General features: G+C 36.3%; 1 protein-coding gene across 4 annotated transcripts in view; it reads right to left on the bottom strand.

The window, feature by feature from the left end:
- ZNF385B (zinc finger protein 385B) overlaps positions 1–14,743 on the bottom strand; it is a 275,321-nt gene that overhangs the window by 99,448 nt on the left and 161,130 nt on the right. The window lies entirely within an intron of this gene.

Below are 14,743 nucleotides of genomic sequence, written 5' to 3' on the forward strand. Positions count from 1 at the left end.
AACATTCTAGAATACTTGAACAATCAAAACTTGGTAAACTTTATTTTTCCTTGATATCACAAAAGAAAAGAGGGATGGCTCTATATATAAAAGAAAAGATGAATCCAAAACAAATTTATGCTGATGACGAGGGAAGAATACTGATGGTCGAGATTACATGGAATCAAAAACAAATATTGATGGTTGCAATATATGCTCCCAGTGAGAAGCAAGATGAATTTTTTCAGCAATTATATCATAAACTGGTGGACTTAAATTACCATAGCTTGTGTATACTTGGAGACTTTAATGCAATTGTTGATCCAGTACGGGACTATAAAAATTATAAACAGGGGAAAAAAAGAAGTAATATTCTACCTAAATCCTTTCTAAGAATGAAAGATGAACTTTGTATACAGGACGTCTGGAGAGAGATGTACCCAGAAAAAGCACAATATACCTTTTATTCTAATAGACATAAATCGTGATCAAGAATTGACATGATATGGACTTCTTTGGACTTAAAGGCCATGATATAAGAAATTGAAATAAAATCTAACATTTGGGCAGACCATAATTCAATGAAAATGACCTGGAAAGGACTTAAGAAAAGACCGAGATGGTCCTTGAATAAATCAATATTGAAAGAAAAGGAGTTTTTATAATTTGCAATAAAAGAAATGGAATTCTTTTTTAAAGTCAATAAAAAAGAAAAAACCTCTATTCAAATTGTATGGGACATGGCAAAAGCATATTTTAGAGGTTTGGCCATAACCTATCTTGCTAAAAAGAATAAGGAAAAGAAACTTGCTCAACATAGATTGAAAGAACAACTTAGTATATTGGTAGCTGAACTACAATCAGACCCTCAAAAGAAAAAGTTGAAAATACAAATGGAACTATTAAAACATAAGTTAAACTTACTTGACAAATATAATGGCACAACAGATTAAAAGGTCCAAACAGAATTTTTTTGAAAATGCCAATAAATGGGAGATGGCTGGTATATAGATTAAAACAAGAAAGAGAAAAAAGATTAATAAGTAAGCTACGGGATACGGATGGTGACTTACAATGTCACAATGACTTAATGAAAAAAATTACGAAGGAGTATTATGAGACACTTTATAAGGCGGAAGCAGTTTCTAAAGATGTAATTCAGGCTTATTTAAAAGAAGCAAATCTCCCAAAGGTTCCTGAGAATATGCGTCAGAGGTTAAACGAAAATGTTTCAATGATGGAGATTACAGAGGCAATAAAAAAGCAAAAAAAAGATAAAAACACCAGGACCTGATGGTCTTCCTGCTGAATTCTATGTAGCGTTACAAGATACTATAACTCCAACTTTGAAAGACTTATGTAATGAAGTTTTTACACAGACAAAAATACCGGATTCATGGACTGAAGCTAATATTACTTTGATACCTAAAGAAGATACTGATCATACACTAATTAAAAATTACAGACCAATGTCGCTACTAAATGTGGATTACAAAATCTTTGCTGCAATAATGGCAGAAAGAATAAAAAACGTTTTGAATGAATTTATACACCCAGACCAAAATGGTTTCCTATCAAAAAGACAAATAAAGAACAACTTGAGGATTATTTTAAACATCTTGGAGTACTATGAAATCCATCCAGGGAACCAGATGGCACTTATATTCCTTGATGCACAAAAGCCTTTGATAACTTAAACTGGCAATTTATGTTTCAACAATTTCAAGAAATGGACTTTGGTGAAAATTTTAACAAAGCAATTCAAGCAATTTATAAGAAACAAACAGCAAGAATACTTTTAAATGGATATTACACAGATGGATTTGAGATTTCAAAAGGCACTAGACAGGGATGCCCGTTGTCTCCTCTGTTGTTTATTCTTACATTAGAGGTTCTGGCAAGATTATCAGACAAGATACAGAAATTAAAGGTCTGGAGATTAAAGACCAGAAATATAAACTACAGGCCTTTGTGGATGACTTGGTCTTCATTCTAAAGGAGCCATTGCAAACAGCTGAAAAACTCTTGCAGAAAATTGAGAAATCTGGAGAAGTGGCTGGTCTGAAAATAAACAGGGAAAAGACTAAAGTAATAACAAAAAATTTAACAGACAAACAGAAAACTCAACTCACTAAAATGACAAATCTTCAAATAGTTAAAAAAGTCAAATATTTGGGTATTTATTTAACGGCGAAATATACTACACTAAAAGAAGATAATTATGAGAGATTAATGAAACAAATAAAAATAGACTTGGAAAGATGGTAAAATCTTCAATTATCACTTCTAGGAAGAATGCGACGGTTAAGATGAACATTTTACCAAAGCTAATTTTCCTATTTCAAACAGTGCCTATTAAACTTACTAAGAATTTTTTGATGACTTAAATGCAATGATTTTAAGATTTATTTGGCAAAAAAAGAAAGCGAGAATCAAATGCAAATGGTTATAAGAATCTAAGGATAGAGGGGGTTTTGGATTTCCAGACTGGAGACTTTACTATCGAGTAGCTATTTTACTCTGGCTTAAAGAATGGATTGTATTGAGAAATAAAAGATTGCTTTATTTAGAGGGACACGACCTTCAGTTAGGTTGGCATGCTTTTATATGGTACAAGAAATCTAAAGCACATAAGTATTTTCAAAATCATGCAATAAGAAACGTACTACTTTCAGAATGGGAGAAAATCAAACATAATATATATATGAAAATACCTGAGTGGCTTTCAACAATGGAAGCATTTGCTTATCCAAATCTGATTAATTATGACAAACTGGTTAGTTATAAAGACATTTTAGACAAGAGAGAAAACTTAAGGACAGGCAAACTTTACAACTACAAGGTATTGACTTGACATGGTAGTCCTATTTGCAAATTTAAACAAGATACGAAAAAGATATAAAATCGACAGGTTTTTACAAAGAACAGACCCCATTAGATAAAATTTTGTTTAAAACAGATGAGAATTTGATTAGAAAACTCTATAAATTTCTTTTAAACTGGAAGATGGAAGAAGAACAAGTCAAAGAAACAATGATAGTATGAGCAAAAAACTTTGGACATTCTATAGATTTGGAAGACTGGCAAAAACTTTGGGATAAAAATATTAAGCTTACTAAAGCGGTAGCATATAAAGAAAACTTATATAAGATGTTTTATAGCTGGCATATGACACCAGTTCGCTTAGCAAAAATGTTTAAAAATGTTTTGGATATTTGCTGGAAATGTAAGCAACAGCCAGGCACTTATTACCATGCCTGGTGGATATGCCCTATCGCTAAGAAATATTGGTCTAAGATCTATAGATGGTTGGAAAAGATGATGAAACTACAGATAGAATTTAAACCAGAATTGTTTTTGTTAGGAATATTAAGACCTAATTATGGCAAAGAGAATGACTACTTGATATTGCATGTTTTAACAGCTGCAAGGATAGTATTTGCCCAATTTTGGAAAAATGAGAATTTACCATCTGACCAGATTATAATTACTAAAATTTTAGAGTGTGTAGAAATGGATAGACTAACATTAGAAATGAAAGAAAAAGATGATTCAATTAATTTTAGAACTTGGGAAAATTTTTATCAATGGTTAGAGACACGTTAGAACTTGAAGGATTCAATATTTTAGAATACAGTAGATGACTGATTTTTAATTGAGTTCTAACTAACATTTTGATGATATGATTATTTTTCCTGATTTACTGATTTTCATTTGTTATTTTTGATTATTAGGATTTTTTGAGATTTTATTAGCAGTGTTTACTTAATAGATCAACGTATTTGTTTATTAATTGTCTTTAATATCTTATAGTCTAAGCTTCGGTAAAAATGGTTGAATATGATATTTACTCATTATTATGATCCGGATGGTAGCTTGTTTGCTGAAATATGTGATTTTACCTACCCTTATTTTACCCTAATTCCTTATTCCCTTCCCCCTCCCCTTTCCCTCCACCCCTCCCTTTACCATACCTGTATTGTTCCTATTGTTCCTCATCTATATAAACTTAATAAAATTTTGTTTTTTCTTAAAAAAAAGACTGTGTAATACTTTGGACTCAATCTCTAAAAGGTGTTCAAGAACAAAATATGGTTACCACATCTTCAAGTTTACCAAACCTTTTCTCTTGATCATATGGCAGCTCCAAAGGGGAAATATAGGAAAAGATGTGGTTGTTTTAAGATACTGCAGATGATACACTCATATTTCTGTGAACTCTAAAGCATCTTTCAGAGATAAAATCTGAAGCTCTGTACAGCCCCACTTTATATTTCATTTTAAATGTGCTGTTTTGACATCTGCTATTTTGACATCTAAGGGTTTTGCAATCATTCTCCTTTTAATATTTATTTTTCAAGGGAAAGAAATTCCCCTTAATTGCCAAACATTAACAATATAGATATAATTGACTTTTTTGAAGTATAAGCAATTTCATAAATTAAGAACAGTCTTCATAACATTTAGAAGATATATGATGGTGTTGTATAAGTGCAATTTCCTATCAGGAAGTTACATGAACACATCTCTTTAGTTGTAAATCTGATTTTTCAGACTTTAAACAGACAAGTCAATTTGTTCAACTAGGTAGCAAGCTTGGATAGTTCAATTCCTTAAAATGCACACACACATCTGTAATTACTAGCACCTCTGCTAACATCACTAAACTTGCACATAAATATCAAAGGATAATTTCTAGCACCACTTGTTAAAAAAAACCTAAGCAGCAGAACTGAGAAAGTCTTGTGTCCAAGAAGCAGAAAAGGCACTGCAGTATAGACTTTCCCCATTGGGTATTCTTAAAATGTGCTAGATTACATGCTGAGTAAGGATGAAGAGCACTGGCTGGTTTCATAAATCAGATTATGGTTTGTTGAATCAATCACACTTGGAAAACTTCCTATATACACCGCAGGCAAATCACAACATGACTAAGCACAATATGCAAACCGAACTGTAACTTCTATGATTACCTAAATGGGGGTCTTGGGATCTACAAAACAGATTCAAATTAGAGTACCTACTTGTGGGGGATGGAATTTTTCCTCCTAATTAAAAGTGTAACATGATTGTTTGCTTATTTAAAAACATCTGATGCCCTCCCCAGAGAGTTTCACTGCATACTGGGTTGATGAAACCAAGATAGTGTCTACTTTTAAGTGGAATTTTTTCTGCCTCTTCAAAGCTTAGCTTTTCTAACACTTTTATTAGTCCAGTTAACTGTAACTATGATATACAAACATTTAGGGGGGAATTTTTTTTTTATTCCCATACAAATGCAAGAGACTTTGTCAACATATCTCACCAGATACCTTGTTATTTTTAAATTTATAAGAATGGCCATGCAAAATTTAGCTGATTTACAACTTAATTCCCATAACCCTGCTTGAATCACAATATACTTTATGATGGTAATGTGCATCCATTTAGAATGGATTAGATCTGTATGCAAGAAGGCAGTTTTACCATATTTCTTCTCAAGGATAGAACATATTAGAACTGTCTCTGGCTTTAGGTACCAGTCTGAAAATGCATCTACTGCAAAGAAATTTACATGTTCATTCCTGATTTGGCAAGTGAAAAATAAAGTTACAGTCAATAAAAACATCTGTCACTACTAAATTCAATAAAAGAATGCCACCATATTTTAATAGTTACAGAATTATCCCTATCAGTCCCCCAAATCCCTAACAAATTGAATCAATCACAAATGGTCAAGTTTTCCCCTCAAATTCATACATTGTTTAAACAAAGGATTTTAATACTTGTAAGTGACAAGTACTTGTGAAATGACAATGATAACAACCTGATCTGTATTGTATTGCATTGCTTTACAGTATTAGAATCAATAATTTTGTTTGAAATAATCTTGAAAATAAGGCTGAATTGCTGATCTTGGTGAGTACAGATCTTCTCTATAAGTTGATTGCTTTTCATGGTATTGCTTCATAAATTAGTCTAATCTTTTCAAAAAGAAAGCATGTTCTATAAGATTACCCTAATCTTGTTTATTTTCCTTTAGCCAAGTAACTTCTGTGACAGATTTGGTTGTTGTTGTTTTGCAATCTTATAAAAATGGTAAAACAAAGCAGAAATAAAAGGAAGAAAAGCTCAACTCTGTGTTCGAAAGCTTATCTTAGTTATAAGATTATAAGATTACAGACCATGATAAGCAATTAGGCATTAGATGTGGAACTACATATCTAACATATATAATGTCTTCATTTCACCACTGTGCTTTTCTGAGGTTTGGTGCTAAGAGGCAGCAGACAAGCGATAAGCCTGAACAAATCCTACTCCCTCACACCACTGCTCAGCTCTAATTACAGTTGAGGAGACAGTTTGCAATTTGATTCGAGAAAGGGAACAGCCTACCTGATGGCATCACAAGACCAAATATAACCTAAAGGCTGCACAGTTGAACATTTTAATATTGTTTCTAAAAAAGATCAAAGCAACTAGAACATCTACTCCTCCCTCCCTTTGCTTTACTAGTGTGGGAAGTCAGCCTCCCCCAGAGAAGGAAATATTAAAAAGGCAGAATATTATATTTCCTCAAAGGATCTTAAAAAGGCAGAAAAGCATGCCCAGTTTTTCTTAATAGATCTAAGTATCCCTCCCCCAAGCAGAAACCAGCTCTGTAGAAATGCAGATATCGTAATTTTGTCAGGAAGCTGGGATTAGAAAGACAAAGATCCCTAGAATCAACAATCCCTCACACCAAAAAAAATCCAACCACAGGACATAGTCATCAGCCCCAGGGAAACAGGATATGACCTTTGGGACATAATAGGATTAACCCACCACCATCAGAATACCAGAAAGGCACACTCAGACTTCTTTCAAAGTTCATGCCACAGGAACAACTCAAAACAAAAGCTCAAGAAGGTATAAAAACCCACCACTCCCTACTACATGTGGTCTACTTTCCCAGAGCCATCTTTCTGTCTGGCTCTCCTCTTCAATAAACTACAACAAACATGTCAAACACAAGGCCCAGGAGCTGGTTGCGGCCCGCAAAGTGGTTTCATGTGGCCCATGAAGCCATCCTGGAAACAGTGAGGGAACGGCCCCCTCTGCCTTGGCCCTGGCCCAGGCCAGCCGGGAGCCAATGTGCAATTTTGTGGTGGCCATCTATGCTGAAACGCATTCAGTCTTAACTCCATAAGCCCCCCCTCGCATGGTTTGAGAGGAATAGTGAGGCTCCTCCAGTGGACCATGCCCTGGCACTTGCCCTGGTCCCACCCCCTTCTGCCAGAGACCCTCAGATCTATCCCACTCCTGCCCAGGCCCCCACAGGCATCCTTGACATGAACGATGTAAAGCTAGCCATGCCCACCCAGTAGGTCACACCCACTCCATCCACACCCACCCAGTAGGCTGCACCCACCCTGGCCACACCCACCCGGCCACCTGAGGGCAACCATAATGCTGATGCAGCCCTCATTGAAATTGAGTTTTACACCCCTGAACTACAACCTTCTTTCTAAAGCAGTCTCCATTTTATTTATTCCTGGCTGGGACTGGACCCTGATGAAGATTTTTCTTTCAACAATTTGGCACCCCAGATGGGACTCCAAGCTAACCTTTCCAATGGACTGAGACTGGTAAGCCCCATCTTGCTGACAACAGACCCATTGTGTCTGTGGATGGGTTTCCAAGGCCCTGCCCATGTGGAGCAAAGGTAGTAAAGGGAATTTTGAGTTTGAGCTCAAGAGCTGCTTTGGAAAGAAGGTGAGTACCTCTAAATTTTAACTTTAAAGCCCAGGGGGAGTGAGAGAAACTGGAGAGAGACTGTATCTTGATGAAGATTTTTCTTTCAACACTAGTAAGCAAGCACCTTCTTGATAAATGTGATAGAATACTTTTGAAAGGGTGCAGTTGCAGGTTTTAGCTCTGGAATTATTTTAAAGACTTCAAACAAGAATTGAAATTACAGCTGTTGGGTGAACATCTCTATATAGGAACAGCAAACAATTGGTTTATATTGGCATTTGGGAATTCTACATTCTCAACAATGGAAATACAATATTTCTTGAATATTCAGAATGGAGGTTGAATCATAACTCAAGGACTAGGCCAGAGAACAGCTTCTTCTCAGGGTTTTGTACAAGTAGTCTTTAACTTACAACAGTTCATTTAGTGACTGTTCAAAGTTACAACAGCACTGAAAAAGTGACTTATGACTGTTTTTCACATTTACAACCATTGTGGCATCCCCATTGTCATGAGATCAAAATTAAGGTCAACTGGTTCATATTTATGATGTTTGCAAAGTCCCGCGATAATGTGATCACCTTCTGGCAAGCAAAATCAATGGGGAAGTCAGGTTCACTTTACAACCATGTTACTAACTTAACAAGTGCAGTGATTCACTTAACATTGGTGGCAAGAAAGGTTGTAAAATGGGGCAACTTGCACTTAACAAATGTCTCACTTAGCAACATAAGTTTTGGGCTCAATTGTGATCATAGGCTGAGGACTACCTGTATTCCATTTTGATGATGTCTATTTCGGTGTGTGTGTGTGTATGTAATGAGTATAACACTGCTTGTACATGAAGCATTGTGGTTCTTAAATTAAGAAGACAGACTAGGTTACTGGCCCAGTCTCCAAATTATTTAATTTTGACCAACAATTCAAGGGAATCTAATAAAATCTAAGTTACCCTTATTTGTACTATTCTGCCCATTTATTTATACAGTCCTGCATCACCATCATTATATACATTATGAAGGCATGGATAAGGTCTCCCTAAAAGAGATCTAGTGACTTCGTAGATACATCCATATAATTTTCCTGGGAACTATATGGAAAAGATTTGCTAATGCCTCCATTTTCAAGTTCTCCATCCAGGCCAGGGGTCCCCAACCCCTGGGCTGCAGCCCACTACCGGGCTGCAGCCTATTTGGAATTTGGCTGCGGGAATAGTGGGCTTGACCATGTATACACAGCTCAACTTGCATGAGCAGCAGGCCATGGACAATTGTGTGCATGTATGCCAACCTGCTGCTTGCACAGCCCAGTTCCCCTCTTCCCCCCCAGCCAGGCCACCAAGCCACAAAGGTTGGGGACCACTGATCTAGGCTACACATCTAGTATTTTTTGCTGATCTCTCTTCCAATTATTAACTCAGTCTGAACTTACTTAACATTTTGAGACAGCCAAGTTGACCAACACCCATCAGCAGACATACCCGTATATGCCGGCGTATAAGGCGACTTCCGCAAGCGCTAAAATCAGCGCCAAAGATGGGGGTTGTCTTATACGCCGAGTCGTCTTATACGCTGGAAATACTGGTAGTTTCCGGCGTATAAGATGACGTTCTAGGAATGCGGCTCGGCAACAAAGATGGGGGTCGTCTTATACGCCGGGTCGCCTTGTACGCCGGCATAAACGGTAAGTCCTGTTAATAGAAAAAGAGAGCAACTGTAAGTTAAATGGCTCATCAGGTTTTTTTCCTTTTTTTTAAATCCACACTCATTCTGTGCAGGCAGAATGGAGAACCATCCAAAGGCAAGAAGAATATGTGAATGCTGAATCAGAAGGATTATAGAAACTATAATAAAACAGCCTGATCAGTCTGGAATTTTATGCACAGTAAAATAAAGAAAAATGGTTTGTTTTTTTTTAAACTTTCCTTCCATTTCACTATTTTTTTTAATATTAAGAGTGCCCATATTTTAAAAAAACACATTACTATAGCTGTAAAATTGCAAAGAATTCATTAGAGTCAATCCAATTGCTACATTATCAGAGAGAACAAATGAGTCTGAAGTCAGAACAAAGGAGAGAAAAATTACCTGCAAAGATGCAATGAAAAAAACAAGAAGCTGCCTCACAGCATCAAAACAATATAAATGTCTGTTGAAGCAAGTATTATTTGCGACATAGTGATCTCACTTTGAAGCTGATTTCAGAAAACATTTGGTACAGTCTTAGTCTCTGGGTTATAAATAAATGAAAACAGCAGATCCAAGTTCCCACTCATAAAGAATGCTAAGGCCTATGACACTGGGCCAGTCTTTCTCAGTTCAATCTGTTTTGTAAGGTTGCTGCTGGGAGAATAAAGGGAGGGGCAATCCAACATGCACAAGCCTCAATTCCTGGAAGAAATCCTCTAAAATAAAGACAGATGTATATTAAGAAGTCTTCCAAATAATTGCCTGATTATTGTATTCAGCCTACCCACCCCTTTTCCTGGCCATGATCCATTCTGAAAAATTTTGCTTGAAAAGCCTGCCATATTCCCCATGTAGCCAAATTTTACAAAACATGACATTGTAATTTTCCCATGAATTCTGCACATTCTTTACTCATACTCTCCTAGTTGCATGAGCTGATACAGAGAATTGTCAGAGATTATGAAATCAATGTGATTTTCTTCACTTACTTGTAGTAAGCAAAGGCCAACACTAGAATTGCCAGGGACTTATTTAGTTCTGAACCATCACCAAGAGGCACCAAAACTGTTAGAGAATTTTAATTTCTCTGTTGGTGAAAAATAAATCAGAAGCTCTCACAGTTGAGTGCATTTAGCTGATTCAAAATAATCTTTTTATATTCATATCAAAATATTTACAATACCATACATTCTTCTTTAGAGCAACATAGCTCAATGAAGACTTCTTACAGAGAGATACAGAGACAAACCTGAGACTGAAAATTCAGCTTCTAACTCAATACCTTTTTGCACAGACTCAGTAGCACTTTCTTCACATTGGCTGACTGAGTTACACATGATTCTTTCTGCTGATGAATATTCCAACACTCCTCCTTTCATGACAGGAAGAGACATCAGACCTATTGACTTAATACATTCTCCATAGTGAACACCACCCAATGGTTTAGTCATCATGTCTGCCAAATTATCCTCAGAAGAACAATGATGTAAACCAATCAATTTTTATTTTACAGCTTCCCTGACATTACAATACTTAATGTCTACATGTTTACTTCTGTTCTTCACCCTGTCACCAGTTGCCATGTTTATACAGGCAACGTTGTCTTCAAATACCTTTACAGATTCTTTTACATTAATATTTAAATCTTGCAACAACTGTACATACCATGTTACTTTAGAACACAATTCAGATAAAACAATAAACTCTGCTTCCGCTGTTGAAATAGCAAAAATTGTTTGTTTTCTGGACTTCCATCCAATCAGAGTCCCTCCAAAGAATATCATAATACCAGAATTTGATTTCCTTGTGTTTATGTCATTTGCATAGTCACTATTTATTTATTTATTTATTTATTTATTTATTTATGAGACTTATATACCGCTTTAAGCTCAAGCACTCTCTAAGCGGTGTACACCAGTAAGCAATATATATATATATTTATATTGCCCCCAACAATCTGGGTCCTCATTTTACCTACCCCGGAAGGATGGAAGGCTGAGTCAACCTTGAGCCGGTGAGATTTGAACCGCTGACCTGCTGAACACAGTCAGCTAAAGTGGCCTGCAGTACTGCACTCTAACTGCTGCGCCACCTCGGCTATTGATATAACACTTTAATTTCAATTCCTCAGTAATCTGTATTTGAAGACTGAAATTTATAGTTACCTTTAAATATCTGAGAATCCTTTTTACACCCATCCAATGTAACTTTGTAGATGCAGCAGTAAAATAACTCAAAATGCTTACTGCGCAAGCTATGTCTCGTCTGGACCACTGTGATAGATATAACAAACTCCCTATTGCTGAGTGATATATCTCTTGATCACAAGTTTCACCTTTGTCCACACTTAAACTATTATAAAAATCCGCACTCATGGGTGTGGGAGCAGTATTACTTTCTTTCATATTATATTTTTCCAATAACTGCTCAATTTTTCTCCTTTGACTGAGAATATAACCACCTTTTTCATTTTTATGTATCTCTACACTGAGATAATTTTTTATTTCTCCCAATTTCTTTAATTGTGAAAAAACTTGTGCCACTAACCTGGCCTTATACTGTACATCATTATTTGGCAATACCTTTTTCTTATATACCCACTTACAACCCACAGCTTTGGTTCCCTGTGGCAAAGTCACTGATTTAAATACTTCATGGTCTCCCATGGATTTCATCTCTTTATCCATGGCCTCCTTCCATCTTTCTTGTTCAGCTTTTGGTAATGCCAACACTTCTTTATAACTTCTTGGCTCATACCACACATTGCAAACCTTTACCTTGCTGGCAGAATACCTGTCAGGTGAAATTCCTTTGTTACATCGCTCTGACCTACATGGTATTAACTGCTCCTGTGTCTCAAGTCTTTCTGGTTTCATGTCTTGTTCAGCATCTCCTCCCTGAACATTGACATCTTCAATAATCATTTTTCCATCATTAGATGAGTTATTGTCATTAAATAGATCACTGTCATTAAGTCAGACATACCCAGAATTTGCATTAATTCTGTCCCAATTTTGTTCTGCAAAATTAGCAGACCTTGAAATTACAATTCTTTTATTTCCATCACTAAAGCAATATCCTTTTGACCCTGGCTCATAGCCCACAAACCTGAGCTTTCTTGCCTTTTGCTGTCCCTTTCTTCTGATTGCTTTCGGAATATGTACCCATGCAGTACTTCCAAAAATTCTCAAATGTGCCAGTGAAGGCTTTCTCCCATATAGAATGGCATATGGAGTATTATTAATGGAGGAACTCCACAGCCTGTTAACTATATAATTGGCAGTCAATATGGCTTCTCCCCAATATGACCTGCTCATACCAGAATCCTCTAATAATGAATCTTTGTTTGCAAAACACCATTCCTTCTTTCAGCTACACCGTTCTCTGCTGCTGTGTAAGAATTTGTATGTCTGTGTCTTATCCCCAACTGCCCCAACCATTGTTGGAATTTAGTTGACATAAATTCAGTACCTCTGTCAGTCTGCAACTGACACACTTGTTGTCTGTACCTTCTCTCTACAAAACTTACCCACTGTTTGAATTGTTGTAGCACCTCTGTTTTACCTCTAAGCAAGTAGCAAAACGAATACCTGCTATAATCATCAACAATTACCAGTGTATATTTTGCTCCTCCCAAACTGGCTTGCACAGGTCCCACCAGATCTGTATGGACCAGCTCTAGAGCTCTTTTTGTTTGTCTTGTGCTATATTTACTAACTGGGAATGCCTTTGACTTCGATGCTTTGCATACTGCACAGTCCAAATATGTTTTGCATCCCTTCAAATTTAGCCCTTCTGCAAATTCTTGCATTTGCTGCAAAATTTTAAAGCTTGCATGGCCAAGTCTTCTATGTAGAAGATGAACACACGAATCATGCTCTGCAACATTCTTAAATATATGGGAACATTGAACCTTTTGTCCCTGCAATACATATAAATTATCTTCCTTTATGCCTTCTGCACAAATATTCCCATTCCTTTTGATGAGACACTTCCCATTTACAAAAATGATCTCAAAACCTTGTTTGTCTAAATTAGACACACTTAACAAATTATGTTCCATCTCAGGTACACAAAGCACATTGGTAAACTTTGATTCCAAATATGGAATTTTTACATCACCTCTTCCGATGACTTTTGCTTTCTGGCCATTTGCCAAAGCCATGTGCTATTGGAACAAACCTGCAAAATAATTCAGAGTCATTAACAATTGTTTGACTTGCCCCACTATCTATTAGCCACTTGTCTCTGTTGTTGCTATAGCAAACTTTTGCAACACCAAAATGTTCCTTTTGCAAATCAGTCTTTTTTGCTTGCACAAATGTCCTTCGCTGTAAATTGTTCCTCTGCAAACAGTTCCTTTTCAGATGTGTGTTTGCTCCACAAATGTAGCAATTCTTTTCTTCCTGAGCTCTCTGCTTGCAAAATCTCTCTTTTGATGCAACTTGGTCCCATCTGGTTGTTTCTTCTCCGGAGACTTGCAGTCTGGACCTCCTCTTCAGGAATTTCACCTCCTCATGGCTGTTCCTAAAATGTTGCTTTTCTTCATTAAGCAAACATGCCTTTAAAGCCTCAAAATTTAAGTCTTGCTCTTCTTTATACTCAAATATCGCAGAAACTGTGTCCCATGTTTTATCTAAACTGTTCAACAGCAATAAAACCTTCTGGGACTCAGGGAATTTAGTCCCATGTTGTTCTAAGTCCAAAAATAAACTTTGCGTTTTATTTAAATGCTGTTCCAAAGATTCACCTGGTTGCAAACAGGCCCTGTAAAGTTTTCTTGACAATTGCACTATATTGCATGCAGAAACATTCACGTGCACAGATCTCAATTTCAACCAAATCTCCTTTGCAGTCTTTAAATTTGCAACATTTAGAAATTGTTCATCATCTAAATTCAAGATGAGATAGGCCATTGCTCGATCATGACTTTTCTGATCAGCAGCTGCAAACACTTGTGGTGGATTTTCTACGATATACCACAGCTCTTTTGCTTTGAGCAAACATTCCATTTTTGCAGCCCACACAATGTAATTTTTCTGGCCCAAACGAGGCACAGAGCTTTCCTTAAATTCCATTGCAGCCATTCTGCTAATTCTGCCTTGTTCTTATACTTTCTAAACACAGGCAATTTCTTCCAGCTTTAAATTACAATGCAGTCCTTAGTAAGCTCTGGGCCCATAACCAGTTAGAGAATTTTAATTTCTCTGTTGGTGAAAAATAAATCAGAAGCTCTCACAGTTGACTGCATTTAGCTGATTCAAAATAATCTTTTTATATTCATATCAAAATATTTACAATACCTTACATTCTTCTTTACAGCAACATAGCTCAATGAAGACTTCTTACACAGAGATACA

The sequence above is a fragment of the Crotalus tigris genome, unplaced genomic scaffold (genome assembly GCF_016545835.1).
Source record: "Crotalus tigris isolate CLP2741 ecotype Arizona unplaced genomic scaffold, ASM1654583v1 scf7180000024351.1097467, whole genome shotgun sequence".
Classification (NCBI taxonomy): domain Eukaryota; kingdom Metazoa; phylum Chordata; class Lepidosauria; order Squamata; family Viperidae; genus Crotalus; species Crotalus tigris.